At 47.4% G+C, this 17,995-nt stretch overlaps 3 long non-coding RNA genes across 3 annotated transcripts; 2 read left to right on the top strand and 1 right to left on the bottom strand.

Annotated features, from left to right (window-relative positions):
- Positions 1–64: 64 nt before the first annotated feature.
- Positions 65–6,235, top strand: LOC135816005 (uncharacterized). Its single transcript, XR_010553345.1, has 3 exons — positions 65–578; positions 2,673–2,774; positions 5,240–6,235. It is a non-coding gene; the product is annotated as an uncharacterized LOC135816005 (long non-coding RNA).
- A 768-nt stretch (positions 6,236–7,003) lies between these two features.
- On the bottom strand, positions 7,004–12,946 carry LOC135816004 (uncharacterized). Its single transcript, XR_010553344.1, has 3 exons — positions 12,458–12,946; positions 10,262–10,363; positions 7,004–7,796 (listed from the first exon to the last, which is right to left on the bottom strand). It is a non-coding gene; the product is annotated as an uncharacterized LOC135816004 (long non-coding RNA).
- Positions 12,947–14,346: 1,400 nt separating this feature from the next.
- On the top strand, positions 14,347–16,870 carry LOC135816003 (uncharacterized). The gene is made up of 2 exons (XR_010553343.1): positions 14,347–15,033; positions 15,968–16,870. It is a non-coding gene; the product is annotated as an uncharacterized LOC135816003 (long non-coding RNA).
- Positions 16,871–17,995: the final 1,125 nt, after the last annotated feature.

The following is a 17,995-nucleotide window of genomic DNA, read 5'->3' as shown; positions in this document are numbered from 1 at the left end:
TTTTTTTGTTCTTCTCAACGCCAACACCAACGCTTGTGGCTCAATGTAGCTGAACCATCGGACCTTATTTGTCAGCTTGGATCACGTGATCCATCCAGCTGCCGCGTGCGGCAAACAGCCCAAATAGCGCTAACTCTGGCCTGCGAGCGTTTGCTGCGACTAGCGCGCTAGCGCTCGTGACATACACAAACGCGCTAGCCAGAATGCTTTGACTTTGATGGCTTTCAGCTTCTATTTTTTGAAAAGTAGCGCGCTCAGACCAGCTCGCTCACTCTTTTCCTCTTCCATTTTTTAGGGCAATTGTTTTGTTTGATAGACGAAGCTTAGGGTCTCTTTGGGTTTGCAACCCTTACCCTCCTGGAAAAAATCATAGTTGCTAGACTGCGACACTTCAGACCAGGTACTATTAGAGCCGCTAATGGACGACGAGCTATTTTCCGCTATCCGGAGCTCAAGCATTTGAGCCGCTAAATGGACGAGACTCCTGCGGCAAAGGATGCAGAGAATGAGGAGAAAACACTCGTATGGAGCAGGGAGTAGGTATTGTACTACTTCCTGGTATGGAGCACTGAGAAGCGGTAAGTCTTTGGGCAATTCTTAGCCACTGCCCAGTAATTACTTTCTCGCCATAATTATGTTCTCGTTTTTCGTGTCTTCTGTAATGCCAGTACACTAGCAGTACGACTACACTGTAGGCGAGAGTCCATAAGCCAGAGTGTGCAGCTCTCCATCTATGCAGCATAAACAAATTCATGACAAATTTCCTTTGCCTAAGGGCTGGGTTCCACTGCCGCTCCGCCGCACATCATCCACGGCATGAAACGTCATCATTACGAGCTGGTCCAGCGAGGCCGCGGCTCATCACCAGCTTTCGCTTCGCTGCTTGATACAAAAAAATGCAAGCCGCGGTCACGGCTTGCATTGTTTCCCGCACTTAATTGTTTTATTCGGGGGAATTTTAATTCGTTGCACAGGCCAGAACACGAGGATTTTTTTGGATTTCACGCGTGCGCAGGCAGGCTAAATGTCATCAAAAAACGTCGAGCACGATCGCGGTATCGTGAATGGCGAGTGTCACTGGAACCACGCCGCTCTGCTGCATGCAGCCAAGTACCGTGGAGCAGCGGAGCTGCGGAGCCGCAGTGGAACCCGGCCCTAACCAAACTTATAGCAATTTGAAAATGTTTGACAATTTTTCATAAAAAAACTTGACAACATTGTTCTTCTGTAGAGTGCCGCTGGCAACTCCATCGATGAACTCCATCAATGAGCGCAGGGATAAAGTTTAGAAACCCTTCGAGCGAGAATGTGTTTTCAAAAAGGAAGCACAAATATAGTATGGCCCCATCAAAGCCACTCGCTGACTACTTACCAGTAAAATGGGGTTGGACGGTTGTCAGATTAGCTGACATGTTTTCTGCCAACACAACCATAAGCAGTTGTCAACTCTCAAGACTAAAAGAGCTTGCGAAGAAAGTGAGAAACCTTGGCTATGAAAGCACATGAAGCGTCAGAACATAATCGAGCAAACTTGGACCTAGATTACCAGTGTCTGCTCCAGGGCCAGGTCAGTGGCCCTGTTTGTGAGTACTTGGACCTTTTGGACAAAGAACACTGGGTTACCTGCGACCCGGTCGGAAGTCCTGTCGAGTACTATACTTTTTTATACTTGGAGGGTATACCGCCACTGACAGGCTGCATACGCGTGCAGATGCGTGCGGCCAGAGTGCCCAGTGCGAGTACGTTCATACATGTACATGTACAATCATGTACATCAGGAAGTCGAAAGTAAGTTTACGACTCCCTGACACACAGTAGCCGCACTTGAACGCATCTGGCTCTGGCCCAGTGTTGCAGGAGTTGTGCCAGGTAGACGTGTACCCGGTTTGTGTTAAATCTTAGAGCAGGTACTGCATACCCTATCATATCTGTGTACATGGGTATACAGAGTCAGTGTTGTTGCGTCCCACTCAGCACCCTTCTGGTTCATTTCGGCACCAGCACTCTTTGCATATGCAGAGCTGAGTAGAGTGCAAGTTCGGACCACAAGTACACTGTAGCAGCTAGTTGCGAACCTAACCTGTGCCGTGATGCACGGTACTTGTGTGCATCTACTTCATCCCTGAGTAACCCACCAGGTATATGGTGCACAATAGGGCACAGTAAATAATCAGCATGCATCGCAGTTTTCTGCAACATATTCCTGAAGTCACTTTACACCTCAGAAGAATTGCGTCGCTGACTGGAATTCGATACCGGCTTAGTTTCTCTCTGGGTCATTATGAATCATAGAAAACCCGTCATGCAATAGGTTCAAGCTAAAGTACCGTATCACCATGGTAATTCCTGGAAATTCGGTGTGTTTTCTGCCTTTTGTTAAACAAGCAGCAATGTGCCACAGAAATTACCATGGTGATACAGTAGATTACCGTGTGAAGCGGTGTGAGATGCAGCAAAGGTGAGCCTGTTACTGTGAGTCTATGCCCTAAACAATAAACTTTGCCGTGGGATGATTATCCTTGGGCTGCACACTCTGCACACTTATTGCTAGGTATATCATTGGTCTTGTTCGGATCGTCCATTACGTTTGCAGCTGTTCAAACTTGTTTTGTTGTGTATTACTTTATTGATTTATTTATTCTACTTGCCTTTCCTATCTTCTTGTGTTTTAGCATTAGGCGATTTGATCGCAGGACAAGAGAGGAGCTGATGGACGATCTCTCCAGTGTCCCTCTTGGTTCGGAGCAGCGCCGAGTGCTGACGTTGGGACTTGGGTAAGGATGAGTGTTCCCTCATGTTTACAAGTTATCCGTTTTGTCCAACACTAACGGTTATATGCAGAATACTGCCGAGTCAAAAATGTGCAACAATTAGCACAAAAACTGACTGATGAGATCCTGACATTCAACGACCTGATGCTTAGCTGCATCACGTTTATATCCGTGAGTGTTGGACAAAACGGATAACTCGTAAACTGAGTGTCCTCTTTTTCAATTTTAATCCTTGGCTCTCCATCCGAGTTCCCTCGTATGTGTAGCTATTATTATTTTTTTGGTGACAGTCAATTTTTTCTTCAGACTTTTCCCGTTTGTGTCTTTCCCTAAAACTAGTCAATATTTTTATTTACTTATTTTTTTGCCCAGGCTCTACATTCTACCTTTATTTTACTTAGACTAGGGTTAGCTGTCCGTTTACCAGTACTCATCCACACATATCTGCACATAGGGTCTACACAGAACTCTATCAGTAGATATTTTGTATAGGAGGTTGTCTATCCACCGAGATAGCACTATATACTCGCATTCTGTGTGTTCTCTGGTAGCTATGTCCCTTGGAGACTATACGGTGTCAGTGTGGTGACCGAGGTCAGGCCGTGTCTGCACTGGCATCGTCAACTTTGCCTACTGCTACGTGCTCCCCAGTGCTCCATCTGTGTCCTGTAATTTGTTTGGGGAGGGGGGGGGCAATACCGGTACTTCAGGTGCAGGGGACAAGGGGGAGATGGGGTGGGGGGACATCATGCCCCCAATGAACCTCTCCAGGCGTTGTTCTGGAGTAGACTAACCATAGGCGGAGTGTACACATGCAGCACATAGTTTGGGAGCTAGAACGCGATCGGACTCAGGCATATGCAAAGGCAGTCTATTGTGATAGTAGTCCTGGACTGATCTCACTATGATGATATAGGTCGTGCCCAGCATCACAATGCCAAACATTATAAATGACTGTTTTTTTTGCCTGAGGGGCTAGATGAGCATGCGGCTAGACTGCCGATGGCAACCAACAGGCTCAAGGCTGTGTTGAGACTTCGTGTGAGCGACCCGAGTCAATTGTTTACTCGCCATGACTAGGCATCGCATTGAGCATCGTATGCCCACTAATATTATGTCACTGTTCTTAGTCGCGCCGGGGGCGCATGCCCGTTTTCAGGAGACTTCTCAAAACACATAAGCCCTGGGTCCTGAAGGTTAGGCCTATTGTTAATCTAAATAGTCCTGGCTACTATCCCGCTGAGTTCACTGACTTTCTACTGAACCCGTATGTATGTGAGGAAAGTACTGTTCTGACCTCAATTGCGGATTTCATCAACTTGGTAGAAGGTTTGCCTGTGCGGGACGATGATTTATAATTGAGTATAGATGTGACCAGCCTTTACTACACCAACATCCCCAACGAGCTCGGTTGTCGTGGTATATCACACACAGGTGTACAAGGTGGATGCCCCTCGCCCTTCGTACATGGTTAATAACAGCAGTGACTTCCTTGATGTCAGTCATTCGGAAGAAAAATGAGTTCGTGTATGGTAACGATGTGTTTCGGCAGATCCAAGGGACTGCCATGGGTTCGCCTGCAGCAGTGGTCTATGCCGACATTGTTATGCTGTATTTGGAGAAGCGGTACGTTTTGCCGATCTTAGAGGGGGAAAGTTTAGAGGTTCAGGTTTATAGACGCTTTATCATTGCATGGTTGCGAAGGTCAAGTTCAGCGCACTTTAGATTGGATTAATAAGTGTTCGGCCCTCAAGTTTTCTCATGAACTGGCACATGATGGCATTGATTTCCTGGACACCACAGTTTTCTGTAGTAAGGGATACATGGCGGTGAAGCCTCATTTCAAGTTCACCAATCGTTTCCTGTATCTGCTTGTCGGTAGTAACCACCCCTGTAGTATGGGCAAAGGTGTGTTCACTGGGGAGTTGATCCGTATCCGTCGGTCTTCGACCCTTGACCACCACTACGAAGCTGCTGCCGAGCGGCCGAAGCAGGCTTTCCGGGCCCGTGTATACAAGCGCTCCATCTTTCATCTTTCAGACCCGTACACTAGGAATGGATGCGCAGGGAAGGTATGTTGGTCAAATTGGCATGGGTTTGGGTTATTTCTGTAGTTGTATACAGTGCTCCTCATTGTATTTACCTGGGCCCGGCCTGCTGTCCTTCGCCCGTTGGTCTTGAGGTCCAGGTGTAATACCCCTACCATACAGTCCGGTGGCCAGCGCGGTTGTTGTTACACGGTGGAACATCGGCAAGAGGTTGCTTGCTCGTTTGCCTCATGCTCAGTGTCCTCAGGGAGTTAGTATTTTCCTCCTGTTTGGATTTTGCAGTGTCTATGGTGTCGGTAATTGAGTTTTTGTTCTGTATGCTTTTCTGTGGTGTGTGGCCGTTGTTCACACATCTTTATTTGACTTGCTTCCTGGTGTGGTGTACCCTTTTGTTTTATATTGGTGTTGGTCTGGCTGTAGAGTTCTAGCATCCGTAGCTGCCTCAGGGGGTGCCACTTCTCCCATCAGCGTCGACTAGTCCGCCGGTACGTGGTGCTATATTACGTTTAGTTGTCTGTTCCATCCTGTACGGGCTGTGTCCTGCTGACCACACAGTCTGGGTCTCCATACTTTGCATGTTCTCATCGTGTGTAGTGTTCACACGTACATATATGGACTGTCACACCCATATGTTGTACATGTGGCTGCACGTGTTGTCTCTTTGTCGTACCTGCTGCTGTATTTGTGTCTCTGTGCTGCTGACCCGTACATGCTGCTGCGCTGCTTTGTTGTATTGCTGCCACGTGCACCTTTTTGTGCTGATATGATATCGAGTACGCCACTTTTTGTGCTGATGAGGGCACCACTTTCCGATATCATGTTTCCTTTCGCCATGTCAGTTGTCAGTTCTCCCGTCGTCTCCTGAAGTGTAGTAATGAATAGCTCTCTCTCTAGCTCTAGAGAAAAACCACTTGACTAGTCCGTTTGATGTGTGGCGTGGCGAGGGTATAGTAGAGGCAGCTCGTTCTCCAACCGAGACGACATTTGGCGCCCAACGTGGGGCTCAAACCCACGACCCTGAGATTAAGAGTCTCATGCTCTACCGACACATATATGCACGCGGCACCGTTTGTGCTCCTATCCATTTACATATGCTGCTTTCCACACCTGTGCTGACAGTCGGTACGCACCGACTCTGTACGCATGCACGCACACCATTACATTCTGTTGGCATCATATTAGTGAGGTTTTGCATTCCGAAATTCGGCAAAAGATTCGGCACGCGGGAGCGAGGTCGAAAATGCACACGAAGATGCGGCATGTTTGTTCGGAAAAAGCTCACTTTGCCGAACATATTTTTCGGATGAATTTTCTTGTGGAAGAGCGCTAGCGCGTGATTTATTCAAAGAGGTTTCTTATCTTGGCATGGCTTCGCAGGCGTCTTTGACGACATCAGCATCGTCAGCTACCTCTGATTGCTCCTTTCCACTGCCTGTCTACTCTCTTTCGCCTGGAGTGTCCTCACCGTCATCTGTGTGGCTGAAAAGACTATGGCGATACCCATAAAATTTGACTTAGCCATGGAGTTGGTTTTTCTGAGGCGACTGAGGAGGCAGGTTTGGCCCTCGACTCTTTGGGCGCGATCAAAGTTTGTCGGAATCAGCAAGAAAAGGAGCACGGGACAGGACATTGCTGATGCTGGGGCTCACGAAATCAAAACACATCATTTTCGACTTGCAAAACAAACGTCGGTGCGAAAATTCGACATTTTGATGTTCGACAAATGACCAAAGAACGCCGAGCCGAAATTCGGAATGCAAAACCTCACTATTGCGGAGCTTTCCGGAGCTCCGAGTTAGTTGTTGTTTGGAATACAGCAAGAGAACAACATTACATTGGCGCTGCGAGCAAACGCCTGATCCTCGCCATGTCCCTACTGTCACTACCACCTCCGGAGCCATTCCCGATCTACAGCAGTCTCTACGACGCTGCTGCCCATTTTCCTGCCTGGGAACGGTGTTTCCAAATCTATGTCGCAGCAGCCGGCATCTCGGATGACACTCGCCAAAGAGACACTTTCCAGTATGTGGCCGGCAAGTACATCCAGCAGCTCGTCCCTACGTTAGCCAACACTGGCAACGATCTCGACGGCCTCATAACCGCCGCCGCCGACTACTTTCAGTCGAAGCAGAGCCCCAGCATGGCCCGCTTGTGCATTTTCGACCTCGCTCCCGCGTGCCGAATCTTTTGCCGAATTTCGGAATGCAAAACCTCACTAATATGATGCCAACAGAATGTAATGGTGTGCGTGCATGCGTACAGAGTCGGTGCGTACCGACTGTCAGCACAGGTGTGGAAAGCAGCATATGTAAATGGATAGGAGCACAAACGGTGCCGCGTGCATATATGTGTCGGTAGAGCATGAGACTCTTAATCTCAGGGTCGTGGGTTTGAGCCCCACGTTGGGCGCCAAATGTCGTCTCGGTTGGAGAACGAGCTGCCTCTACTATACCCTCGCCACGCCACACATCAAACGGACTAGTCAAGTGGTTTTTCTCTAGAGCTAGAGAGAGAGCTATTCATTACTACACTTCAGGAGACGACGGGAGAACTGACAACTGACATGGCGAAAGGAAACATGATATCGGAAAGTGGTGCCCTCATCAGCACAAAAAGTGGCGTACTCGATATCATATCAGCACAAAAAGGTGCACGTGGCAGCAATACAACAAAGCAGCGCAGCAGCATGTACGGGTCAGCAGCACAGAGACACAAATACAGCAGCAGGTACGACAAAGAGACAACACGTGCAGCCACATGTACAACATATGGGTGTGACAGTCCATATATGTACGTGTGAACACTACACACGATGAGAACATGCAAAGTATGGAGACCCAGACTGTGTGGTCAGCAGGACACAGCCCGTACAGGATGGAACAGACAACTAAACGTAATATAGCACCACGTACCGGCGGACTAGTCGACGCTGATGGGAGAAGTGGCACCCCCTGAGGCAGCTACGGATGCTAGAACTCTACAGCCAGACCAACACCAATATAAAACAAAAGGGTACACCACACCAGGAAGCAAGTCAAATAAAGATGTGTGAACAACGGCCACACACCACAGAAAAGCATACAGAACAAAAACTCAATTACCGACACCATAGACACTGCAAAATCCAAACAGGAGGAAAATACTAACTCCCTGAGGACACTGAGCATGAGGCAAACGAGCAAGCAACCTCTTGCCGATGTTCCACCGTGTAACAACAACCGCGCTGGCCACCGGACTGTATGGTAGGGGTATTACACCTGGACCTCAAGACCAACGGGCGAAGGACAGCAGGCCGGGCCCAGGTAAATACAATGAGGAGCACTGTATACAACTACAGAAATAACCCAAACCCATGCCAATTTGACCAACATACCTTCCCTGCGCATCCATTCCTAGTGTACGGGTCTGAAAGATGAAAGATGGAGCGCTTGTATACACGGGCCCGGAAAGCCTGCTTCGGCCGCTCGGCAGCAGCTTCGTAGTGGTGGTCAAGGGTCGAAGACCGACGGATACGGATCAACTCCCCAGTGAACACACCTTTGCCCATACTACAGGGGTGGTTACTACCGACAAGCAGATACAGGAAACGATTGGTGAACTTGAAATGAGGCTTCACCGCCATGTATCCCTTACTACGGAAAACTGTGGTGTCCAGGAAATCAATGCCATCATGTGCCAGTTCATGAGAAAACTTGAGGGCCGAACACTTATTAATCCAATCTAAAGTGCGCTGAACTTGACCTTCGCAACCATGCAATGATAAAGCGTCTATAAACCTGAACCTCTAAACTTTCCCCCTCTAAGATCGGCAAAACGTACCGCTTCTCCAAATACAGCATAACAATGTCGGCATAGACCACTGCTGCAGGCGAACCCATGGCAGTCCCTTGGATCTGCCGAAACACATCGTTACCATACACGAACTCATTTTTCTTCCGAATGACTGACATCAAGGAAGTCACTGCTGTTATTAACCATGTACGAAGGGCGAGGGGCATCCACCTTGTACACCTGTGTGTGATATACCACGACAACCGAGCTCGTTGGGGATGTTGGTGTAGTAAAGGCTGGTCACATCTATACTCAATTATAAATCATCGTCCCGCACAGGCAAACCTTCTACCAAGTTGATGAAATCCGCAATTGAGGTCAGAACAGTACTTTCCTCACATACATACGGGTTCAGTAGAAAGTCAGTGAACTCAGCGGGATAGTAGCCAGGACTATTTAGATTAACAATAGGCCTAACCTTCAGGACCCAGGGCTTATGTGTTTTGAGAAGTCTCCTGAAAACGGGCATGCGCCCCCGGCGCGACTAAGAACAGTGACATAATATTAGTGGGCATACGATGCTCAATGCGATGCCTAGTCATGGCGAGTAAACAATTGACTCGGGTCGCTCACACGAAGTCTCAACACAGCCTTGAGCCTGTTGGTTGCCATCGGCAGTCTAGCCGCATGCTCATCTAGCCCCTCAGGCAAAAAAAACAGTCATTTATAATGTTTGGCATTGTGATGCTGGGCACGACCTATATCATCATAGTGAGATCAGTCCAGGACTACTATCACAATAGACTGCCTTTGCATATGCCTGAGTCCGATCGCGTTCTAGCTCCCAAACTATGTGCTGCATGTGTACACTCCGCCTATGGTTAGTCTACTCCAGAACAACGCCTGGAGAGGTTCATTGGGGGCATGATGTCCCCCCACCCCATCTCCCCCTTGTCCCCTGCACCTGAAGTACCGGTATTGCCCCCCCCCTCCCCAAACAAATTACAGGACACAGATGGAGCACTGGGGAGCACGTAGCAGTAGGCAAAGTTGACGATGCCAGTGCAGACACGGCCTGACCTCGGTCACCACACTGACACCGTATAGTCTCCAAGGGACATAGCTACCAGAGAACACACAGAATGCGAGTATATAGTGCTATCTCGGTGGATAGACAACCTCCTATACAAAATATCTACTGATAGAGTTCTGTGTAGACCCTATGTGCAGATATGTGTGGATGAGTACTGGTAAACGGACAGCTAACCCTAGTCTAAGTAAAATAAAGGTAGAATGTAGAGCCTGGGCAAAAAAATAAGTAAATAAAAATATTGACTAGTTTTAGGGAAAGACACAAACGGGAAAAGTCTGAAGAAAAAATTGACTGTCACCAAAAAAATAATAATAGCTACACATACGAGGGAACTCGGATGGAGAGCCAAGGATTAAAATTGAAAAAGAGGACACTCAGTTTACGAGTTATCCGTTTTGTCCAACACTCACGGATATAAACGTGATGCAGCTAAGCATCAGGTCGTTGAATGTCAGGATCTCATCAGTCAGTTTTTGTGCTAATTGTTGCACATTTTTGACTCGGCAGTATTCTGCATATAACCGTTAGTGTTGGACAAAACGGATAACTTGTAAACATGAGGGAACACTCATCCTTACCCAAGTCCCAACGTCAGCACTCGGCGCTGCTCCGAACCAAGAGGGACACTGGAGAGATCGTCCATCAGCTCCTCTCTTGTCCTGCGATCAAATCGCCTAATGCTAAAACACAAGAAGATAGGAAAGGCAAGTAGAATAAATAAATCAATAAAGTAATACACAACAAAACAAGTTTGAACAGCTGCAAACGTAATGGACGATCCGAACAAGACCAATGATATACCTAGCAATAAGTGTGCAGAGTGTGCAGCCCAAGGATAATCATCCCACGGCAAAGTTTATTGTTTAGGGCATAGACTCACAGTAACAGGCTCACCTTTGCTGCATCTCACACCGCTTCACACGGTAATCTACTGTATCACCATGGTAATTTCTGTGGCACATTGCTGCTTGTTTAACAAAAGGCAGAAAACACACCGAATTTCCAGGAATTACCATGGTGATACGGTACTTTAGCTTGAACCTATTGCATGACGGGTTTTCTATGATTCATAATGACCCAGAGAGAAACTAAGCCGGTATCGAATTCCAGTCAGCGACGCAATTCTTCTGAGGTGTAAAGTGACTTCAGGAATATGTTGCAGAAAACTGCGATGCATGCTGATTATTTACTGTGCCCTATTGTGCACCATATACCTGGTGGGTTACTCAGGGATGAAGTAGATGCACACAAGTACCGTGCATCACGGCACAGGTTAGGTTCGCAACTAGCTGCTACAGTGTACTTGTGGTCCGAACTTGCACTCTACTCAGCTCTGCATATGCAAAGAGTGCTGGTGCCGAAATGAACCAGAAGGGTGCTGAGTGGGACGCAACAACACTGACTCTGTATACCCATGTACACAGATATGATAGGGTATGCAGTACCTGCTCTAAGATTTAACACAAACCGGGTACACGTCTACCTGGCACAACTCCTGCAACACTGGGCCAGAGCCAGATGCGTTCAAGTGCGGCTACTGTGTGTCAGGGAGTCGTAAACTTACTTTCGACTTCCTGATGTACATGATTGTACATGTACATGTATGAACGTACTCGCACTGGGCACTCTGGCCGCACGCATCTGCACGCGTATGCAGCCTGTCAGTGGCGGTATACCCTCCAAGTATAAAAAAGTATAGTACTCGACAGGACTTCCGACCGGGTCGCAGGTAACCCAGTGTTCTTTGTCCAAAAGGTCCAAGTACTCACAAACAGGGCCACTGACCTGGCCCTGGAGCAGACACTGGTAATCTAGGTCCAAGTTTGCTCGATTATGTTCTGACGCTTCATGTGCTTTCATAGCCAAGGTTTCTCACTTTCTTCGCAAGCTCTTTTAGTCTTGAGAGTTGACAACTGCTTATGGTTGTGTTGGCAGAAAACATGTCAGCTAATCTGACAACCGTCCAACCCCATTTTACTGGTAAGTAGTCAGCGAGTGGCTTTGATGGGGCCATACTATATTTGTGCTTCCTTTTTGAAAACACATTCTCGCTCGAAGGGTTTCTAAACTTTATCCCTGCGCTCATTGATGGAGTTCATCGATGGAGTTGCCAGCGGCACTCTACAGAAGAACAATGTTGTCAAGTTTTTTTATGAAAAATTGTCAAACATTTTCAAATTGCTATAAGTTTGGTTAGGGCCGGGTTCCACTGCGGCTCCGCAGCTCCGCTGCTCCACGGTACTTGGCTGCATGCAGCAGAGCGGCGTGGTTCCAGTGACACTCGCCATTCACGATACCGCGATCGTGCTCGACGTTTTTTGATGACATTTAGCCTGCCTGCGCACGCGTGAAATCCAAAAAAATCCTCGTGTTCTGGCCTGTGCAACGAATTAAAATTCCCCCGAATAAAACAATTAAGTGCGGGAAACAATGCAAGCCGTGACCGCGGCTTGCATTTTTTTGTATCAAGCAGCGAAGCGAAAGCTGGTGATGAGCCGCGGCCTCGCTGGACCAGCTCGTAATGATGACGTTTCATGCCGTGGATGATGTGCGGCGGAGCGGCAGTGGAACCCAGCCCTTAGGCAAAGGAAATTTGTCATGAATTTGTTTATGCTGCATAGATGGAGAGCTGCACACTCTGGCTTATGGACTCTCGCCTACAGTGTAGTCGTACTGCTAGTGTACTGGCATTACAGAAGACACGAAAAACGAGAACATAATTATGGCGAGAAAGTAATTACTGGGCAGTGGCTAAGAATTGCCCAAAGACTTACCGCTTCTCAGTGCTCCATACCAGGAAGTAGTACAATACCTACTCCCTGCTCCATACGAGTGTTTTCTCCTCATTCTCTGCATCCTTTGCCGCAGGAGTCTCGTCCATTTAGCGGCTCAAATGCTTGAGCTCCGGATAGCGGAAAATAGCTCGTCGTCCATTAGCGGCTCTAATAGTACCTGGTCTGAAGTGTCGCAGTCTAGCAACTATGATTTTTTCCAGGAGGGTAAGGGTTGCAAACCCAAAGAGACCCTAAGCTTCGTCTATCAAACAAAACAATTGCCCTAAAAAATGGAAGAGGAAAAGAGTGAGCGAGCTGGTCTGAGCGCGCTACTTTTCAAAAAATAGAAGCTGAAAGCCATCAAAGTCAAAGCATTCTGGCTAGCGCGTTTGTGTATGTCACGAGCGCTAGCGCGCTAGTCGCAGCAAACGCTCGCAGGCCAGAGTTAGCGCTATTTGGGCTGTTTGCCGCACGCGGCAGCTGGATGGATCACGTGATCCAAGCTGACAAATAAGGTCCGATGGTTCAGCTACATTGAGCCACAAGCAACACCAACACGAGCTCGAGACGCAGTGATCATGGTGATGACATGACGGTGCACCGGTACGGTGGTACGGTGAAGTCGTAGATCTACGATCGTGCCTCGTGCGAGTCGTGGAGTCGTGGTACTGACTCCAGTGCTGCCAAATAATTTTCGCCCAAAATCGGACACCCTTCCCCCACCAAGGCTGGCCACATGTGCGAATTTTTCTCCTCGGCAATTTTTTTACAGTGAAATCAAAATATCGCCTAAAACACCATGAAAATTCGCTTCGTTGCCATGGTAACCCCAGAGTTGTCATGAATTTTGTAATGATGAGTGTGGGACCACACCATGCACACTGACTCTGTACTGTACAGACTGTCTGTGTACATGCCATCCAGCCTGATCCAGGCATGTTACTTTGCACTTCCACAGCCAAGCGCTAGCAAATCATGTACAGTGATTTGTGCCTTCAGTTCAGTTGCGCTGAAAAGTGAAAGTACAGGACTTCTGCATAGGAAAGTAATGATCTCCGACATTTTGGCTGCTTTTCGGCTGGGACCACGCAAAAATTATGTTATATCGAGAGTTATGTTATGTAGAAAAATACAAGATGTACCTCAGGCAGGGATATCCCGGATAACGTGCAAATATATACGCACTGTACCACCATCGACATCAGATACATGTACCATCAATGCCGCAGAATATGCACGGACTAAACTGGCTAGCTACGGCTACAGCTTGATCGTACCGCGCACTTGATTCTACGTTGTATCGAGATTGCGCACGTCGGGGAGCGCGCCAGGCATAGGGTGCGTATGCCGAGGTTTACGTTATGTAGGACTACACTGGCCTAAACTGCCTACAAACTGTAGCTAGCTACTGGCTACAGCTACTGCTTGATCGTACCGTGCAGGTGAATTTACGTTGTATCGAGAGTCGAGTGTGCACGTCGGGGACCGCGCGTAGCGTGCACATGTGTTATGTCGAGGTTTACGTTATGTAGGATCTTGTGTGATCTTGTGTGGGATTTGATTTTTACTTACTAGCGAGGTTTATGTACAAGTGAGAGTTGTTATATCGAGAGCAGACCTGTACTAATGTACAGTGCTGGCCAGGGAGTAGTACAATACATGGTATTGTACTACTCCCTGGTGCTGGCAACTGAAATTCGACCCCCCTAGCGTCTCGTACGAATCGCTAACGCGGCTAGCGCCCCGCAAGGGGGGTCGGATTTCAGTTGCCAGCACTGACTGTAGTGTAGGAGAACTACTACACGTAGTACTAGTAGTAGTACTAGTAGTACAGTATTTTGATAGAAACGTCTTTGCAGAAAACAAGAATATACTGACTATAGTATAGGCTTCCTTGTATTATCATTGCTGTGCCCCCATTATTAGTTTTCCTGGCGTTGTTCTCTTTTTGTTTTTTATGGTTAGGTTAGGTTAGGTTAGCAAATATGGAAGGTGTTGGTTCTGAGTTTATTGAAAGTGCTCAAATATCAACAGACCTTTTGAGACGATACCTTGTCAGTCGCGGACAGCGATTTTCTTCCCTAGAGTGCAGAAGTTTATCAGTTATATCGGGAGCTGAATTCACGGAGATCGTTTCGCCAACCAGTGTAGTTCTGACATCGAACGGAACCCCGGTGCGAATCAGCAGACTAGTTGTAAAACCTGACGGTGACTACTCCTTCGAGTGTCTATTCGGTGGAACAGCGCACAATGGCAACTGCTTCAGAAATTTGCAGCTGTTGGACACGCACGTCGAGGACATGTTGCCGGAGTCAGGCCTGAAATTCTGCCCTGGGATTGAGGACCAGAAGACCATTTTCTCGTCTGTGAGATTTGACTCCAAGCAGTTGAGACGCTGGAGTTTCCCCTTTCAGCGAGTGGACTCTAATGGTTGCACGATCATGCACAGAGTTAAGCGTAGCGCTATAGGAGAAACGGCCTTGCCTATTGTTGCGTGTACCAGCTGCAAGCGTTTGAGGCGGCAGCTGCTTGTCCTCAAGAGCCGTGCTGAAGAGCGATCTGAAGCAGATACAAAGGTACGAGTAAGCGTAGATTCGAATATACCAATAAAAGTCTTGTCTCCAGCGAGCAAGACAAAGCGACTAACCAGCATTCGTGAGATACCTCGTCAGCTCCATGATCGCATCGAAAGCCTGGAAAACTTGATGGTCGAGCTGAGTGAGCAACAATCCAAAGATATGCAAATATGTGGACGAGAACGTTCAGGACAAAAGTCCACGGACTGCATGTACCACGCTGTGAACTCCAAGAACTCTTGGTTTACGATATCCATACGCGATGTACAACCGCTACAGCCCCAATGGACTCTTGAACTTTCCCCTACTACTATGACACATGATGGTATCGGCGAGAGAAAGCATGTCATAAAAAAATCCGCCGTGGGCTGGGGGATCGTTGAGTTGCACACTCTTGGTTATGTACTCTTGGTAGTACCAAGAGCATATAACCCCCAAGAGTGTGCAACTCCTGATACCCTTTCTATGGGGTACGCCGACGGCGAAACTCACACCTTGTGGTGCAGTGTCGCAGTTGTACGTTTCCAGCCCGTTTTAGCGAGCAGCGGAGTAGTAAAAAAACACTCTGACAGAAACTCACTGCGGGCATGCAAATCCCCAGCATGATCATGGCAGATAATCGGATTGCGCGCACGCTATCCTCCGTTTGTACGTAGTACGAACTTGCCTGAGACACGTGATGTGAGTTTTCGCCGTCGGAGACCCCATATGCAGAGTTGCACACTCTTGGTAGTACATGTACGCATACTCTCTGACACCCCATCACAATGAATGCATTGGCAGAGACCTGCTGTGCGATGTAGGCCAGTTGCAGTAGAATTGTTGTAAATGCCGTCCGATCTCCTCGGCATACCACCAGCAATTCTCACCAGCGCCCCTCGACTTTTGCACTGAGCTTTTCAACTTTTGCATGTCGTGTGTGACTTAACTGCAGAGAGATTACAAAAAGAGAAAGCAGCAGCACAAGCAAAAGCAAGAGCAAAAGCAAAGAAGACGCAGCAGTAGTAGTAGCAGCAGCAGGGTGCCTTCTTTTTGATGGTTGCTGTTGCTAATTTGGATTAGAATAAAAACGATTCGCACGCTAGCAGCATGGTGCATACCCAATATGAGTATTTTAGTTACATGCCAACAAAGTAGGTATAGCTCTGTGTACTTGGTCTTGCACAATACACACTGGCAGCCTCCTCTCTCTCTCTCTCTCTATCTCTCTCTCTCTCTCTCTCTCTCTCTCTCTCTCTCTCTCTCTCTCTCTCTCTCTCTCTCTCTCTCTCTCTCTCTCTTTCCTCTCGCCCTCTCTCCCCATGGTGCCTACTGTGTACACCGAACCCGAGACCCTTGGTCGGAGGAGTTCACCGCACCTCAAGAGCACACCTTATGTAGCGCCTACACACCCGTTGTTGCATCTTTGCTTTGTTTTGTTTCCCTATCTTCCATATGTGCACTGTGATAGAAATAGTCAAAACAATGATTTGCCCGATTATATTATAGTCCACAACTTCAAGTTTCATGCTACCTCAGGTAATCATCAGGTGTTCAGGAGAACACTGCTGGTTCCGCAGCTTCTGGTGCATTTCCATTACATACCTGTTAAGTACAAACAGTGCTTTTCCGGGATCGTCAATCCAAAATCTCGGTCCTTTTTTTGCCTCATTTTTTCGGGATGACATTTTTTTCCGTAATTCATTCATTTTCAACTTTTTATGGTGACGCCGTTGATCAGATAATGATGTAAAAGACCCATTTTACACATGTTATACAATCACATGTACATGTACCATAAGCCTTTCAGAGACAAAAACTTCAATATCGCCTCCAGGACAAACTGTGCGTAACCATTACTTTTCAGTACACAGTGTTGTGGCCAAGATCCATGCTCGACTGTGTGCAGTATGCCAGGAAGTCGTTAAACTGCAGTTCTCATTATTCTTTCAACTTTCCGAGATATTTGAGAAGAATTGCAGAATTTCGGGAGGTAGTCCAAAAATGCGGGATACTTGGCAGGTGTGTCATTAGTATGTTTTCTGATATCGCACAGTATTTTATGTAGGTTCTAAGTGACGTCGATTGAGAGCCGGCTATATGCGCTAGCAGTTTCCTGATGTATTGAATACTACGGCAGTGCCAGTTACCTTTGTGGATTGACCTGCCTCAGATGGTGACCACCCAGTGATTGTGTGGGCAAATATCTGCGGTTTTCTATGTGATTAAAAGGATGAATTCAGCGGTCATCACTGCACATCGAAAAAAGTCATGAAGGTTTTCCAAAATCGATTTTCATGTCACATTCATCAGTGGAATATCAATGAACTTGTAGTTCCTTGATCCTTTTTTTTGCTATAAATAATCCTTGGCTTTCCATCCGACTACAACAGTATCAGTTTATGGATACTGGCACATGTATTTCCCTTAGCAGCAACCACGGAGCAGCCCATGATGGGCCACACCATGTACCAGTTATAGGTTTAAGTGCATGGGAGGTGGGGGCGTATGGCTCGTTAGTGCCCAACAGGTTATCCCTAGGGCCGTAGGCCTGAGGCCTTAAGGGCTAATCAAAAGGGCGCAGATGAGCAATTAGGCCCGGCCTACCATTCACTAATTATTTTAGAACTACATTGTAGGTTGCCAGTAGGTATTATCCCCCTTGCATAGAAGCTGACCAAGCAGTTACTTTTCGAGCTGTCAGGATAATCTTTGGCAATTGCGTTTCAATGTACAGACCTAGAACGCAGTATACTTGTGTACCTTTATATTGGGTTTTGGAGATACTCTGAAGTTATGGTTCAAACGCAACAAAATAATATTATACAACACTTTCGTTTTATATATTAAACCCAATAGGCCTTATGCACGTTGTTCAGATGTACGAAGTTCTGGACTAGGGCCGTAGGTGTGTACATGCCCGGTTGGGTGTTCATTGTGTGCTATACATGCGCGTTTGACCCATTTAGCCTCATAATTCATG

This window comes from Sycon ciliatum, chromosome 4 (assembly GCF_964019385.1).
Source record: "Sycon ciliatum chromosome 4, ocSycCili1.1, whole genome shotgun sequence".
Lineage (NCBI taxonomy): Eukaryota > Metazoa > Porifera > Calcarea > Leucosolenida > Sycettidae > Sycon > Sycon ciliatum.
Note: the sequence above shows the minus strand (reverse complement) of the source record. Positions and strands in the feature narration are given on the sequence as shown.